We start from the raw sequence: 14,210 nt of genomic DNA on the forward strand, positions 1-14,210 counted from the left end.
TTACCCTTGTGGCATCTACATATATTCCTTCTATTTTCTTCATCTTTGGAAGCTCTCTGCTCTGAACCCATCAATCACTTCTTACCACCATCTTCTTCTTCTTCTTTCCCTCACTTGGCAGCACCATTCATGACTAGACCAGCAGCAACCCATCTCCTTTCTTCTCTCTAAACCTGCAACTACCAATAATCTCGGCTACTGTCCTCTTCCATCTCATCATTCTCCCAAACTAGTACCCACCGAACCCATGCTCACCATATCACTCTCTCCCAACATTCCAGCTCCCAATTTCACAGACCCATCATTCTAGTTCTCCTCCTTTATTCTTCATTTCACTCTCTGGTTTGTGTCTGAAATGTGAACTGAGAAATCGGCCTTCAGCATTTCCCTTTCGAATCGATGTCAATTGTATTTCTCAGACGTTTCAGGTCTCGATTGACGATGCTCGGTTTGTCCTTGATATCCTAGCCGCAGTGCTGCCTTCCGATTCAGACTCTTTTGTCACCGCCAAGCTAGAGACTAGGATTCTGTTGGTGTTTGATTTTAATGACCTGATTTTTCTTCATCTGCGATGGAGCACAGCGACGGCGGAACATCAAAACTGCAGCAATGAAGAAGGGGCTTCGCAATGAAGAAGGAGGTTATGTTTAGCCTTTTAGGGCTTAAACCTTATTTCATGTTAGGAGGGTAATTTTGGTATGAAATTACATGTTTGAAGGATGATGTCATCACTTAACAGGGCTACCTAATGGAAGGGGTACACGATTGAAAGAATCTTCGAACTACAGGGGAGGGGATTGGTATTTATGAAAGTATGTGGGGGAAAACTCTACTTATTAACATAGATTTATCTTGCAATCTTTCAATTCAGTTAAGAGTTTCATTCTTTTTATTTACCAAAAAACCTTTCATTCCATTTTTAATTTGAGAGCTTGATTCCATATAAGTTGGGTTAGATAATTCGGAGATTTTATTTCTATTTCAGTTTTAGACTTCAATTATGAAGCTTTTAATTTCATTTTTTATAAATAAGCTTGTAACCTAATTCTTTGGGCAGATTTGATAATGAATTGAAGGTTGGGTTTAAGTGGTGTGAGGCCTCTTCTGTGCGATCGATCTTCTTTTTTCTTCGCCTGTTCTGGTGGTGACAAAATTGTTTAGATCATCCTAATCCCGCTCTCTTTTCTTCTCAGATTTGGGTTACAAGTTACCCTTCCTTGGTGACCATAACCCTTGAATATCAACCCCAAAAGCTTCCAGTTCTGGGAACCAAGTGGGAGACAAAACCTTCAACTCCCTTTGTCCTCAGTCCATGATTTCAGATAACAACAGCTGGTGATTCAATTCGAACCAAACCAGAGTGGATGGGATTAGGTGAATCGATTCCCTGTTTGAAATTTCAGGCCCATTGAAGGATCCTAAGATGAGTTAAATCATTGTCGCAGTAGCTTCACTTCTGGTTCTGTTTTCTGTCCATAGGTTGAAGAAGACGACTTGGATTTCTTTTCCGAAATATCCTTCCCTTCTCCTTTTATTCCCTTCTATCCCATACCTTATAATTGCTTCCTAGTATGTCAATAAAAAATTTAATCCCCAATCCTCTCTTCCTTTCTATACCCATTGAAACCTTAGGAAATTGTGGTTATTACAAGCTTGCCATAGCCTTTATATTATTAACGAATTTTCTAAATTGGGTGGGCCCATAAGCGAACCGAACCAGATTCCAAATCATGAAGAGTGCTACACAAAAATCCAAGAACTATACCATGCCCACAAGCAATTTCCCACCATTTTCTACAAGCAATAATCAATCAACATGGATATAGGATTTAAGGAGGAACTAAGCAACAAAAGATGAATATTTAATAACGAGAGACATACACACAAAGTAACTAATGGTGAAAAAGGGTTTACCTTGCAAAAAGTTTCTGATACAAGACCATCATTTTCAGAGTCAGTTATTTCCTGTTCAACTTTCTCCATTCCTTTGTTAATGACTTCCATCTCCTCTGCCAAATATTTCAATTGTATCTGTAAAGAAATCAATAAGTTGAATCAGTAAGTGGTAACTGCATTATCTATGACCCTATTAAAATCTCTCCGAAAAATTAATGCCATGAAGGATAAAATGAAGTCTATGACAGAATCAAGTACGAGAACTTGTAGAATTGCCATAGGGAGCCTTCACCAAGAGGTGTGATAGGTTTTTTAAAACCATAAGAGATCGTAATGGAAATATAAGATACAAGGCCTGTCTTGTGGCAAAAGGGTGATATTGAATAAAGAAAAAACCCTTTATCCACTTTCAAAAAGATTCCCTAATGAATTATGGCATTGAGCCGCATGACAAGAAGGTTTAATTTTACCTATATAAAAAAATATGGCATGACAAGTATACCTTTGATGCAGCTTCCAGGCTCATGAGATCTTTTTGAAAATCGAGAAGTTCAGGCAGCTTATCAGCGAGAACCTACAGCTAGCCAAAAGAGAAAAGATGAAAAAATAATCATATTCCAAGAAAACTTTCCATAGAGATAATTCTTGGAGGAGCTTCAGGCCTTAGAATGATAGAGAAACATAACATCTATCATCATAGAACAGCACAATAGGAGTTCTTAATTCTTGATCCTTTTTTTTTGTTTTTTTTTGGGGGGGGGGGTGTGGGCGTGAGGGAGTAACTTTAGAAAAAATGTAGGTAGGATTGATGATAGGGAGATCCCTCCATGTGATCATTTTCAGTATCTGGGTTCAACTATAAATAAAGAAGAAATTGAAGAAAATGTGGCACAAATAGAGAAAAGGTGGATGAAGTGGAGAAGTTGTTCTAAAGTGATGTGTGTGATCAACACTTTTCACTATGACTAAGAGAAAATTGTATAAGACTGGTATCATAATTTTCAAAGAGACTAGGCAACCCAAGGCATTGCAAGGGGCCTAGACCCTTAGGTGATCCAAGGAAGAGCATAAGCATCCCCATGAAGCCATCCAGCAAGAGGCGCCTGGACACCTAGGTGACACTATGACAATTATGGTTGATATAAGACCAGGAATCATGTATGGATGTGCATGCTGGAAGATAAAGAAATAACAAAAAATAAAATATGTTGAGCGGATATGAGGAAGTTGTGATGGACAAGTGACAAATATAAATAAGAACAAACACATTAGACGTAATTTAATTAGGAATCGCAACAGAAGGAGAAAAGTGGAGAGAAGTTTTTTGAAATGGTTTCACAATTACAATAATGGCCATTGGATACACCGGCAGGAAGTTCTATGGTGTAGATCAGTGGAAGGTAGACAGAAAAAGATCAGGTGATCAAAAGTTGCATGGAAATGGCAATAGGTTAACAACAAATATTGCTTCAGATAGAGTTGAATGATGAAACAAGGATCATAGATATAGGCTTACTTAGTAAAGATGGATTTGGCTATTTCTTCATCATTTTGTGTTTATTATTGGCAGAAAAATTGTGTTGTATTATATCTAGAAGCACCTCACAGATACACTGTGTAGATGACAAATATACAAAGCAACATACAATATAATATCAGTCCACCAATATTTTGGTTAGTAAAAAAAAAGAACCTCTTTTAATTTGAAGCATCTCTCAAGTCCCAAATTCAAGGACAAAGGGAAACAAAATACAGAAAAAAATCATATCAGAAGGAAAGCATAATGTGAGCCATGTCTAGAAAAATTTTCTATCCTCCCATGTATGAAAGGATCAAGGATGAAAAGGGTATTTGGACAACTCGTAGACCTATTTTATCAGTTTTGCCAGAATTTTTGTGCACACAGTGTACGTGGTATTGTCATTGTTGTCAACATAGTATGTTCTGAGTTAGCATAGCTGTACAATTGGCAGAGTGATGTGGTAGTGGCTTGAAGTATCAGAGCTGATAGAGTATCAGTTGAGAGTATCAGGGATCACAGAGTATCAGAGAAGGTAGAGCATCAGATGTAGAGCATCAATTAAGAGCATCGGAAATGCCAAAGTATCAGAGATGGTATCAGTTGAGAGTATCAGAGATGGTATCATATACAAGATGACAAGGTTGAGGTAGATAGATGATGAGGGTCCTTGGATAGTTTCTAGAGTCATGATGGTGATGTGTGTTTGTGGGCCCCACAGTGCTTGAAGAATTGTTTACGGTCCCACAATGCTCGAAGAAGTGCACAAGACTCCACAGTGGCACTAGGGGTAGTTTGGTTGTTGTAGAACAACAAGAACTATGAGTACAACCTATAAGGTTAATTCTGGCAAATGAACCCACCGAAACACCAAACGAAACGAGATTTCGAAACTTGGTTGTACCTAAATCACATAAACACCATCACACACTCCACACAACACTGCCATATCATCAGAGAGACTGTATGCTACCATGTCAACACCTCTGACCACTTCAAGACATCGTGAGCATATAGAAATTACCAAAATACCCTTGGTGATGTCACTGATCACTGAAAGCACCAGAAACCCCTTCACATAAATATCCTTATAACCATAGTTGTTGTCTCATGTGTCATTTCGTTTCGGCGAAACTTCGGCCGAAATGGTGTATTTTTTTTGTTTGTTTCGGTTAACTGTTTTGGTGGTTAAACGACCATATTTTGACATGAAACTTGGTGGGTAACTTATTTTAAGGTTAATAAACATGCTTAGAACATAAAAATGCAAAAATATTAGGACATGACATTGTTTTAAAGTTGCACCTTTGTTTGGCAGCAACCGTCGAACTGTTTTGAAAATTTTACCTGGTTTTGGAGAAAGAACTTTACCTTTCCTAAGGTTTGAATGTGTAGATCTTGTAGGAGTCAAATGGAAGTCAAAATGTGTGATGATGTGGCTAATTAGAGGCTTGTTGGAGACTTGGAGTGTTTTTCCTTTAAAATATGCAAATGGAACCAAAACCACCGAGACAGGCGAGACAGAGTCGAAATTTCGACCGAAATATGGAAATTTTGTCCGAGATGTGGCATTTATAACACATGGAATGTACCGAGACGGGAGAGATACTGAAATTTCGATCGAATTTTGTACAAATGATATTTCGGGAAAAAAAAACTAAAATTCAGAAATTTCGACGAGATTTCGAACCATGGGTACAACCATGGTATGTGGTATGGATTTCCAGGCCCGATATTGGCAATTTTGGCCTATTTCCACTCGGGGACATTTTCGACATTGAAGATGACTTTTTTGGGTCTCAACTCCTACGTGGGTCCTTGCAATCATAAAAAATAATTTCCAACGCACCCGTATTGGTCTTTTTACATGGCCTAAAATGTTGATGGGGTTGTTCTAGAAAGTTGTAGAGCTTCAAGTCATGAACTATACCTATGTTGTTTAAGCTCAATCCGAATCCGAATCTGAATCCGTATGAGAAAGTTATGAGATTACCGCGGGATTGGTTCAGAAGATAAAAAATCTCTTGGAAATGCTCTCGGGGAGTTTCTAAATGCAAAATATAGGTGGAGGGGGCCATTTGTAATAAACCAAAAGTCGACAACATCTATTAATATTCTCAAAAAGGAGCAGGGGCTTTTGTTGCAATTCTTAAAGTTTAGAAATTCGAAATCAATTCTACGGTCATAATTCAATTCCGCAATTTTGCCTTGCCAATCAAACGGCTGTAATCCATGCCACTGCTCCGCACGCCACCAGCCTCCACCACCTACAAAGATTCCATTTCAGGCCATTTTAGAGGCCCAACTTCAAAGAGGCATATCTCCCTCATCCAAAGGTCATTTTGGTCCATTCAACTTGCAGATTCTTTAATTTTTCAAGACCTATCTCTCTGTACAAAGAGATGGAGCAGTAGAGGGAGTGAAGGTGGCAGAAAAACGATTAGAAGCTCCCCTTTTGTGTTGGTTACATGAAATGAGGTTTCAATTCAAGAGAATGGTCTTTCGACTCCATTAATGTAGGTATGACTGAGTGAGTGTGTTTATGCTACTCTATTGAAAGCCCTATGTGGTGGTAGCCAACAAAAGGAAAGAGAAAAGAGGAGGAAGAAAGAAGAGAGATAGAAAGTTATGGTTTATGTTTTCCCCATTCTATTGAAGAAGAAAGCTAATCCACTCTCTTGTCTGAGCATTGAATGTTTTTTTAACTTCAAGAAAAGTGTTGCTCAAGCTCCATTAATGGTAGTTAATAGTGATGGTTGTTGTGAGTTAATTCCTAAGCATTAAAGCAAAGAAAGGGGAAGGAAAGGGACTTCTACCAAGTAAGAAAGAAGAGAAAAGAGAAGAAGAGAGAAGAAGTGTTTGTCAATGTTGAAGCTACAGTGAGCTTCTACAAAGGAGGAAAGGAGAGGAAAAGAAAAGGAAAGAGAAGGAAGGGAAAGAAAAAAAAAAAAGAGAAGGAATAAAGAGAAAGAGTATCTGTATCACACATTCACTGCCAGGGGGTTTCAGACACTGACAAGATAGGGTTATATAGTGCACATGAGATTCCAATTTCTCCATTAAATTGGGGGAGTTTGAAGATTCCAGTGAGCAATCAGAGTTCCCGGTTCAATCTCCAGAAACCAGTGATAAAAGACATTGTCAGGCTGTAAGCTACTCTATATTCATTGACTTGTGCATTTGATTACTATATTTCCATTGTATGCTTAGCTAGGTTATATTGCTATAGACCTATACTATGTGGGATTTCATTGTAGGGCATTGATATAAGCCCAACCCTTATTTTGTAACTGGTGTTCAGTGGGTTCTGGACACAAGGACTGTGTGTTCCTAGGTAGCTATGACTATCTAAACATATTTTCCATAGGTACGATCTCTCAGATCATTCTGGGAAAACAAGAATGAAGACTTAACCTTTGTACATAAAGGGTGTAAACTAGGAATGTATTCCCTGGGTTGTGGCCTGTAGGTACAGTCAAAACTTGGTATTAAGTAGATGCTGAGCTCGACAATGGGCATTCCCCATGCAGTTAGGCAACTGAACGAAGCACACATTTCTTGTGTTGTGATTGTACATGTGTGTTTTGTACATGTGAGTGGCTGTCTGCAGGATGGGTGTGAACATCTAGTAGGTCTAGCGACTTGGTGGTGCAGTGTAGATGTGTATATGACTGTGTATCTAAAGTGCCAACAATAATTGCCATGTCAGGGGTACAGTTGGAAACAGAAAAAGGATTTGACACACTAATTCACCTCTCTCAGTGTCAGCCAAGATCCAATAAGAACAAGGTCAAACCCAAAGTTAAAAGAAAATTTAAGTTATCAGCTTTCCCATTTCTCAACAGCCAGTTGCTTTAGGCATAAGTAGATTGAAAAAGCGAATTCCTGCTTAAGTTAGGTACATAAACTATTGAAGGGGAGAAAAAAAAGACCAAGTAGGGATTCATTCTACATTACAACAACTATCATGCAAGAAAGAGAACATTAACAAGTAACAATCTGATGCAGTTGCACGATGGACTTCGAGAAAAAAAAAATCTTTTGATTTGATTCTCTTTGGGTTTAGAAACAATTTCTTTTGTATTAGTTAGTTTCTAATTTTAGATTAGTTTCCATTAAGTGTTTGGTTTTTTCCTTTATATCAGTCATGTGATGGATGAACTCGGTAGTGAGATTTTGAAGTTTTGAATTTTGAGAATTGAATGGTGTTTCCAGGTTTGAAACCATGGTTGCAGTGAGCTGCCATTAGCTTCCCTTCCCCTGATCATCTTCTCCTCTTCCCTCTCTTATCTTCTTCTTCTTTTCTGTTTCTAATTTTGTGACTGCCCCTCCTTACCCGAAAGCCCCTGTTTCTGGCAGTATTTCCAGCCTTGTTCAAGTTCTTAGATCTCCTTAGTGCGTGATCTGCTGGGGCTGAAGTTTTGATCGAAGGTAGCCCTCCCCTTGGCGACATAATTCCTAGAATATCTCCTCCAAAGCTTGGTTTTTTCTGTGAAGAAATCCAAACCAGATTCAGATCTGAGTTTTACCAACGCCAAGTCCAGTTGCAGGTTCAATCACATTCAGATCTGGGCTGTCGAGGTCATGCGGTGCTGGATTCATAAATGACCTGCTGCATCGACCTTTCCTTTGAAGGTTCAGGCCAAGCCGAGGCCTAGCTGAGAAGCCCTCTTGAACTGAAGTGTCTCCCCATCGCCTGCCCTGCTTATGATCTAAGGTAGAAGACAACACAATCGTGAGTTGCCCCTTTTTCTATCTTTTAAGTCTGATTTACCATTATGCCCTTCTTTTGGTCTCTAATTATCTCATATCCTTATTCTTATTTCACTTCCTAGTTTACCCCACCAAATAATCATTAATTCCCTTTAAGTCCTATCTCCCACATAGCTCATTAACTAATCTGGTTATTTACAATTCTGCCACCCCCTTGATAACTTCAGCTTAATTACAATTCTGCCATTTAGTTGAAGCTTTATTTCAATACAATTGTTATTAGGTGTTGCCTTTGTTTTATGGAGTGTTTAAGTGGATCCTAAGCGATCCGATTTCAGTCTATTGGAATCCGGTTCGGCATCACAATCCACTGAAGCAAACTATGAAGATGACAAAAACATTACCATTACCATAATTGGACTAAAATATTTGGCTCCTACATTTTCTATCCCAAGGAAGTCAATTCCAGTTTGTATAACTTTCTCATGAGTGCATTGTTGTAGGCACTTCTTCATTCTAGTTTGGGACTTGATTTGGAGGACAAACAGTGCAGCTCATCTCTGCTTTTATTTCCTTTCATTTTTGGTTTACTATCAATGGTATGATTAAGGTATGGCACAAAAATTACAGCAAATGAAGTAGAAAAATGAAATAACAATAAGAAGATAGGTCATACATTTGTATAAAACAAAGGACACCTTGAAAGCATCAAAAGAAAGCAATTACTTCATTAACTTGATTGACAAATTAAGCATGAGAATCTTTTAATTAGATTTTGCAAACCGAGATATTTTAAGTTCTTGAGGGCATCAAGTTCTTTCCCTGTTCCTTTTTACAAGAAAACCAAAGGAATATTGCATGCCTTTCTACAAGCATAATGTGGATATTTCTATAACCTATCTTAACATACAGAAACAAGACTAGACACGTACAAATAGCTCCATGCAGGTCGGCATTAAAACTATAGTTAAAAATAACAACCAAATTTGGATTTTTTATGAAATATGTGTACAAGTCCATTAAAGCTACAAGTTAGTTTATCTGATCTTACAGCCACAAGAAACCAATCTAGAAGAACAAACCAAGATAAAAGAGGTGTACCTTACAAAGATAACGTATCAGAGTTATCTTGCTATCCCTGGAACGGGTATCAGAGAGTTTAAGGAGGCTATCCAATCTAAATCCAACGGCCAAACCTACAGGCATTAGACTAACTTAGCACAATGACAAAATCACACAGAAAAAAAAAATAAAAAAAAATATATATATATGTTGGCATTGCCTAAGTAATGTTTGCACGCTTCTCTTCATCCATTGAGTCAGTGGAAGGCTACTTGACCAAGCCTTTAGAGAAGAATCAAGTCAAAGAAGCTGGTGCAGGAAGCAATCGCATATGAGCTGCTTCTTTAGAGGATTCAAACCCCTTGATTTTAGATTTTCTAAACTTCTCTTCTAGCTGCCTCGTACGGCTAGAAGAGAAGAAGAGAACAGACTTTCAAAAAGCCTTTGCTCGCCCTCCTATTCAACTTGGCTATTAGAGAAGCAGCTTCGTCCCTTGACCTCTTTGAATATATATATATATATATATATAAGGAAAAAGCAAGGCACCCGCTTGCATGTGTCTATGGCTAGAGTCCTAGACAGATAGGCGCAAAAAGACTGTGCTACCCCCCCCCGCCTCATTCACTAAAGATGCCTCCGTGCAGCCTCTCATTGGTTATGCGCTGGTGCAGTGGCCGTGCAAGAGGGCTTGCGTTCTCTTGCCCATATATATAAATTAGTGTTGAGAAAAGGTTCCCTCCTTACTTCTTGTATTTCCTTGTAATAGCTTTCTTGTTTTGTGAGTATTTCATCTTTGAGTGCTTTGTGTGTAGTACCGAGTGAGAGTGTTCTATAGAGAAACATAATCTTCTTCCATCCTCCGCTGGGAACCAACACTCTTGTATCAAGGCATTTGTCATATATATATATATATATATATTTCACTTTAATCTTTGTACTTTGTTTTATTTTCATTTTGTACTACAAGATTTCAATGTAAAACTTTTAAGTGTTTTCAAAAATGTTTTCTAAAATAATATAATAGACTATGTACCTCAGTTTTCATAATCTCTTCTTAATCCCTAGGTGCAAGGGTCTCGTGCCTTGTGATGTATCTATATATATATATATATAGATATATGGGTAGAGGGTATTGCATGGAACACAGATGTGAGCATGAACAGGCAAGCATGCGCACATGACTGGAAATTAAATCCACAGTAACTAGGGATTGAAATTAGCAATTCATGGACAGAAAGAAGCTAGCTTTAATGATGAGACACAACAGTGTTGAACTTCAACCCAAGGGGGCAGTTCAGTTGGCAAAGGACCATGCCGAAGGTTGCCAGAGGTCCTGAGTTCAACTCTTCTCCACCCTTCGAGGCACCCAATGAAAGTGGTTTCATGGTTCTCATGGGCCCCAGTTTTTCTTGGTTCACATGGGTTACGGGTCTTCCACGGACCCGGGGTTTACCTGGTCTACCCATAAAAAGTAACGGGGGGGCCGGGGTTCCTCGTTACTAAAAAATAGTGTTGGAATTATTTTGTGGACCTGGGGTAAATTTTTTAGGAAGGACAGCAGAGATGGTGCCCCAATTAGATCACATGTTCCCCAACATCACTATCTCTCAACATGGAAATTTAGTCCAGTAGGACCCTCTGCCAATTAGCCAGAGAAGTTTCTCTTTCCTGTCTTGAAATCTAAGAAATTCAAGAATGTTGAAAGTAAAGATTGACTGGTGAAAATGCAATAGTGTGTCTTAAACCTTTTATGTGAGCCTGAGCCTGAGCCTTGCCTAAGAACTACACAGCCAAACTTTGGCCAATGTTGCTCGGTTTTCTTCTAGACTACTTTATATAAAAAATGACATAAGAAAGAAGCCCACAAAAGCTAGAAGAAGAGGCCGAGACCTGGCTTCCTTGTAACCACAGGCCATAGAGCCAAAATTGACAATATTTGTTGAACACATGGTCATCCAGAGAATCTCAACACTGATGGCTTCAAATACCAGCAGGATCATAACAGAAGTCAGGATTTAAATCCCAGGATCCAGGATTTGATCAGACTCCACTGATCCCTATCTGAATAAGCCAACCCCACCTGATCACTCAAGTTTCCAGTGGTAAAAATATTGCATCAGTGGATTTGTCTCTTCCTACAGATCGTCCATCCCAATGAAACAGGACTTTGGCCAGATAGAAGTTCAATTCTTTCCAATGAGAGCAGCACCGCTTTTAAAAAATAGTAGGTAACAACGACAAGTTTTCCATGTACATTGATATAGATCCCTGACTTCAGGTTTTAATTATAGCTGGATGAAAGGTAAAACTGATAAGAAATATGAAAGCAGTAAACACAAAGAATCAATATTAAAATCTTACAAATTAATGAAAATAAAATAAAATCTTACAAGTCATAATAAAACCTCACAAGAAGTGGATGTCAAAATTCTTCTCTACACGAATGGATTGTAACCACTAGCAAAAAAAAGATTACACTACGAAATCATTAATTATGGCAAGTCTGCCAACAGCAACAAGGGTATAACAAGGTGTCAAACTTCGTCTCAAATGGGTATAAAAAATTGCCATTGCATGTTGTTAAATAAATCAAACAAATATCTGTAGATATCCAATTGGAAACCAACCAAGATGTGTCATCTAAGCATCGCTTGAGCTTCGCAGCCTGAGGGTTACTTTCTTGTGATTAAGGTTTCTTCCCTTTTTTGGGTTTCCTACAAATATTTTCTTGGATCTGAACTAGGTTTTTTTTGTTGGTTTTCTTTAGAGTAATTCGGTTGGGGTTATGTTTTGTGTGGTATGATAGGTGGCGACCATGTGAATCTGTTTTGGCTATGTCATTTTTGGATTGTGTTTTAGGGTTTTTGTCTATATTTGGTTACTTATTAGGGTTTGTTGGTAGCTTCGTCTTGTGTATCTGTTCTTGATTGTTTCTGTTTTGGTGTGACTTTCTGTTGGGTTTTCATTGTTTTCTCTTTGTCATCTCGGATCTCTCTATTTCTGAGTTTGATTTCTGACTTCAAGGTTCTGCTTTTATTTCTCTCACTAAGTTTCATTTGTAAACTATTTTTATTCAATTTAGTGTTTGTCAACTGTAATCTGCATGTTTGTAACCTACATCAATTAGATCAAGGATCTCATTGCGGCAGGATGGAGGTATTTCCACAGCCCCTCCCCCCCCACCCCCGACCCCCGACCCCCGATATGCCTACAGCCGCCCATTCGCTTAATTAGAGCATAACATCTATTATTAAGTTGTTTCACCCTTTAATCATTTGTTTAAGTGAATCCATTTCAGAGGGACTTAATTTACTGTTGGCCATAGCTTTGATACCAATTGACGAGTTTCTAAAAGCCTAAGGGACTAGGTTTCAGAAACTCAGATTAAAGCAGAATTGAGTGAAGCAATACCAGAAGAATGACAATCAGATACAGGCTAAATTTTAATCGATTGTAGTTCTAATGACAGGGAATGAAATACCCACATAGAACTCAATCCAACAGTCAGATTCAGTAGATAATAAGGATTCCACTCAATCAAGTAATCTCCAAAACAGAAATGTCAAAGATAGTATAGGAGAAATTAAGTGACATAATTTCAGTAACTCAAATGCAGAATCAGATGCGTGGATTGATAATTCCAGAAGAGTCCCTTCAGATTGAAATACCTTAACAGAAGAGAGATCCCAGAATCTGGCAGACAAGTGATTCTGATCTAGATGAAATCCAGGTTGTAAGAAGATCCAATAGAGGAAAATAACAGAGTCTAATATCAGATTAATCCATCAGTTGGACGCTGAGATTGAATAGATTTCTTGTTCAATTGAAACACCTCAAATCAGATTTGAAAATAGTGAGTCTCAATCTGCAGTTTGCAGGATTTCAATGGAGTCAATAATGGGTATAAATTGGCACTCAAATATTAGCAACAAAAATCATGTTGCAACACTCAAAAAACACCATTACTGAAATCACTGGACATGATGTGAAGTAGTAGAAGACAATGGAGTACTTACGTGAGTATTGATGGAGAAGGAAGAATGAGGAAGAAGAAGAAGAAGATAAGACTTCCCACCTAACCTAAACTGAAATTCCACTAGCCACTATTGGGCTTCCCACTAACATAACACTGCATCGCACAGAAAATCTGAATCTCAAAGAATAAAGAAAAGGCTTAAACCAAAATCTCATTAATCAAATTGGTGTACTAGGTTGGACACCCTTATAAACTTATAAAGACTCAATAACATACTCAAACACCAAAAGGGAAAGGCCTAATCCAATCTTTACTAATAAGGTAATCCGGCCTAATTGTTTCACTTAACTAATTTCATAGGTCTATCCTTTACCCATATTATAAGCCCATTACAATGAAAACACAATGGATCAAAAGCCAAACATACATAACCCAACCCAAAGCTTAATTCCATCAAAAGAAGCCTGACTGTTTATCTCCATCAACTAATAAGCAAATTTTTAAATTTGGAAATTTTTTTTTTTCTTCTACCTTATTTAATTTTCTGCACCAGTTATCTCCCTACTTGTCTGCTTCTTCTTTCACTTAATTCTTTAATCAATTCCTATTGCATTCCATTTTTCCTTTTCAGTCAGAGGATTCCTATTCATGGAACCTAGTCAAATCGTAGCTTCAGGGCTTGAGACAGACCAAGGTTAGTGCTCACAGCCAGGAGACTTTATAGTTTCCCATCTATGACTATTTGAAGGTAAAATCTACTTCTCCTAAGTCCTAACCATAAAGCCTGCTTACACACCTTGTAAGGTCCGTTTCTAGCCACTGAGGAACTCTTCAAACCATTTGTAGCTCGGTGATGCAAATAAATGAAAGAGCAATTTCATTCTTGTATCAATCCTCAGCTTAATACATTAACAGACGTGACACTAATTTCTTTTCTCTTTTTTTTTTTTTTTTTTTTTTTTTTTTTTTTTTTTTTTTTTTTTTTTTTTTTTTTTTTTTTTTTTTTTTTTTTTTTTTTTTTTTTTTTTTTTTTTTTTTTTTTTT

General features: G+C 37.8%; 1 pseudogene; it reads right to left on the minus strand.

Annotated features, from left to right (window-relative positions):
• Positions 1–14,210, minus strand: part of LOC122074191 — a 68,461-nt pseudogene that overhangs the window by 20,560 nt on the left and 33,691 nt on the right.

The sequence above is a fragment of the Macadamia integrifolia genome, chromosome 3, assembly GCF_013358625.1.
Source record: "Macadamia integrifolia cultivar HAES 741 chromosome 3, SCU_Mint_v3, whole genome shotgun sequence".
Classification (NCBI taxonomy): domain Eukaryota; kingdom Viridiplantae; phylum Streptophyta; class Magnoliopsida; order Proteales; family Proteaceae; genus Macadamia; species Macadamia integrifolia.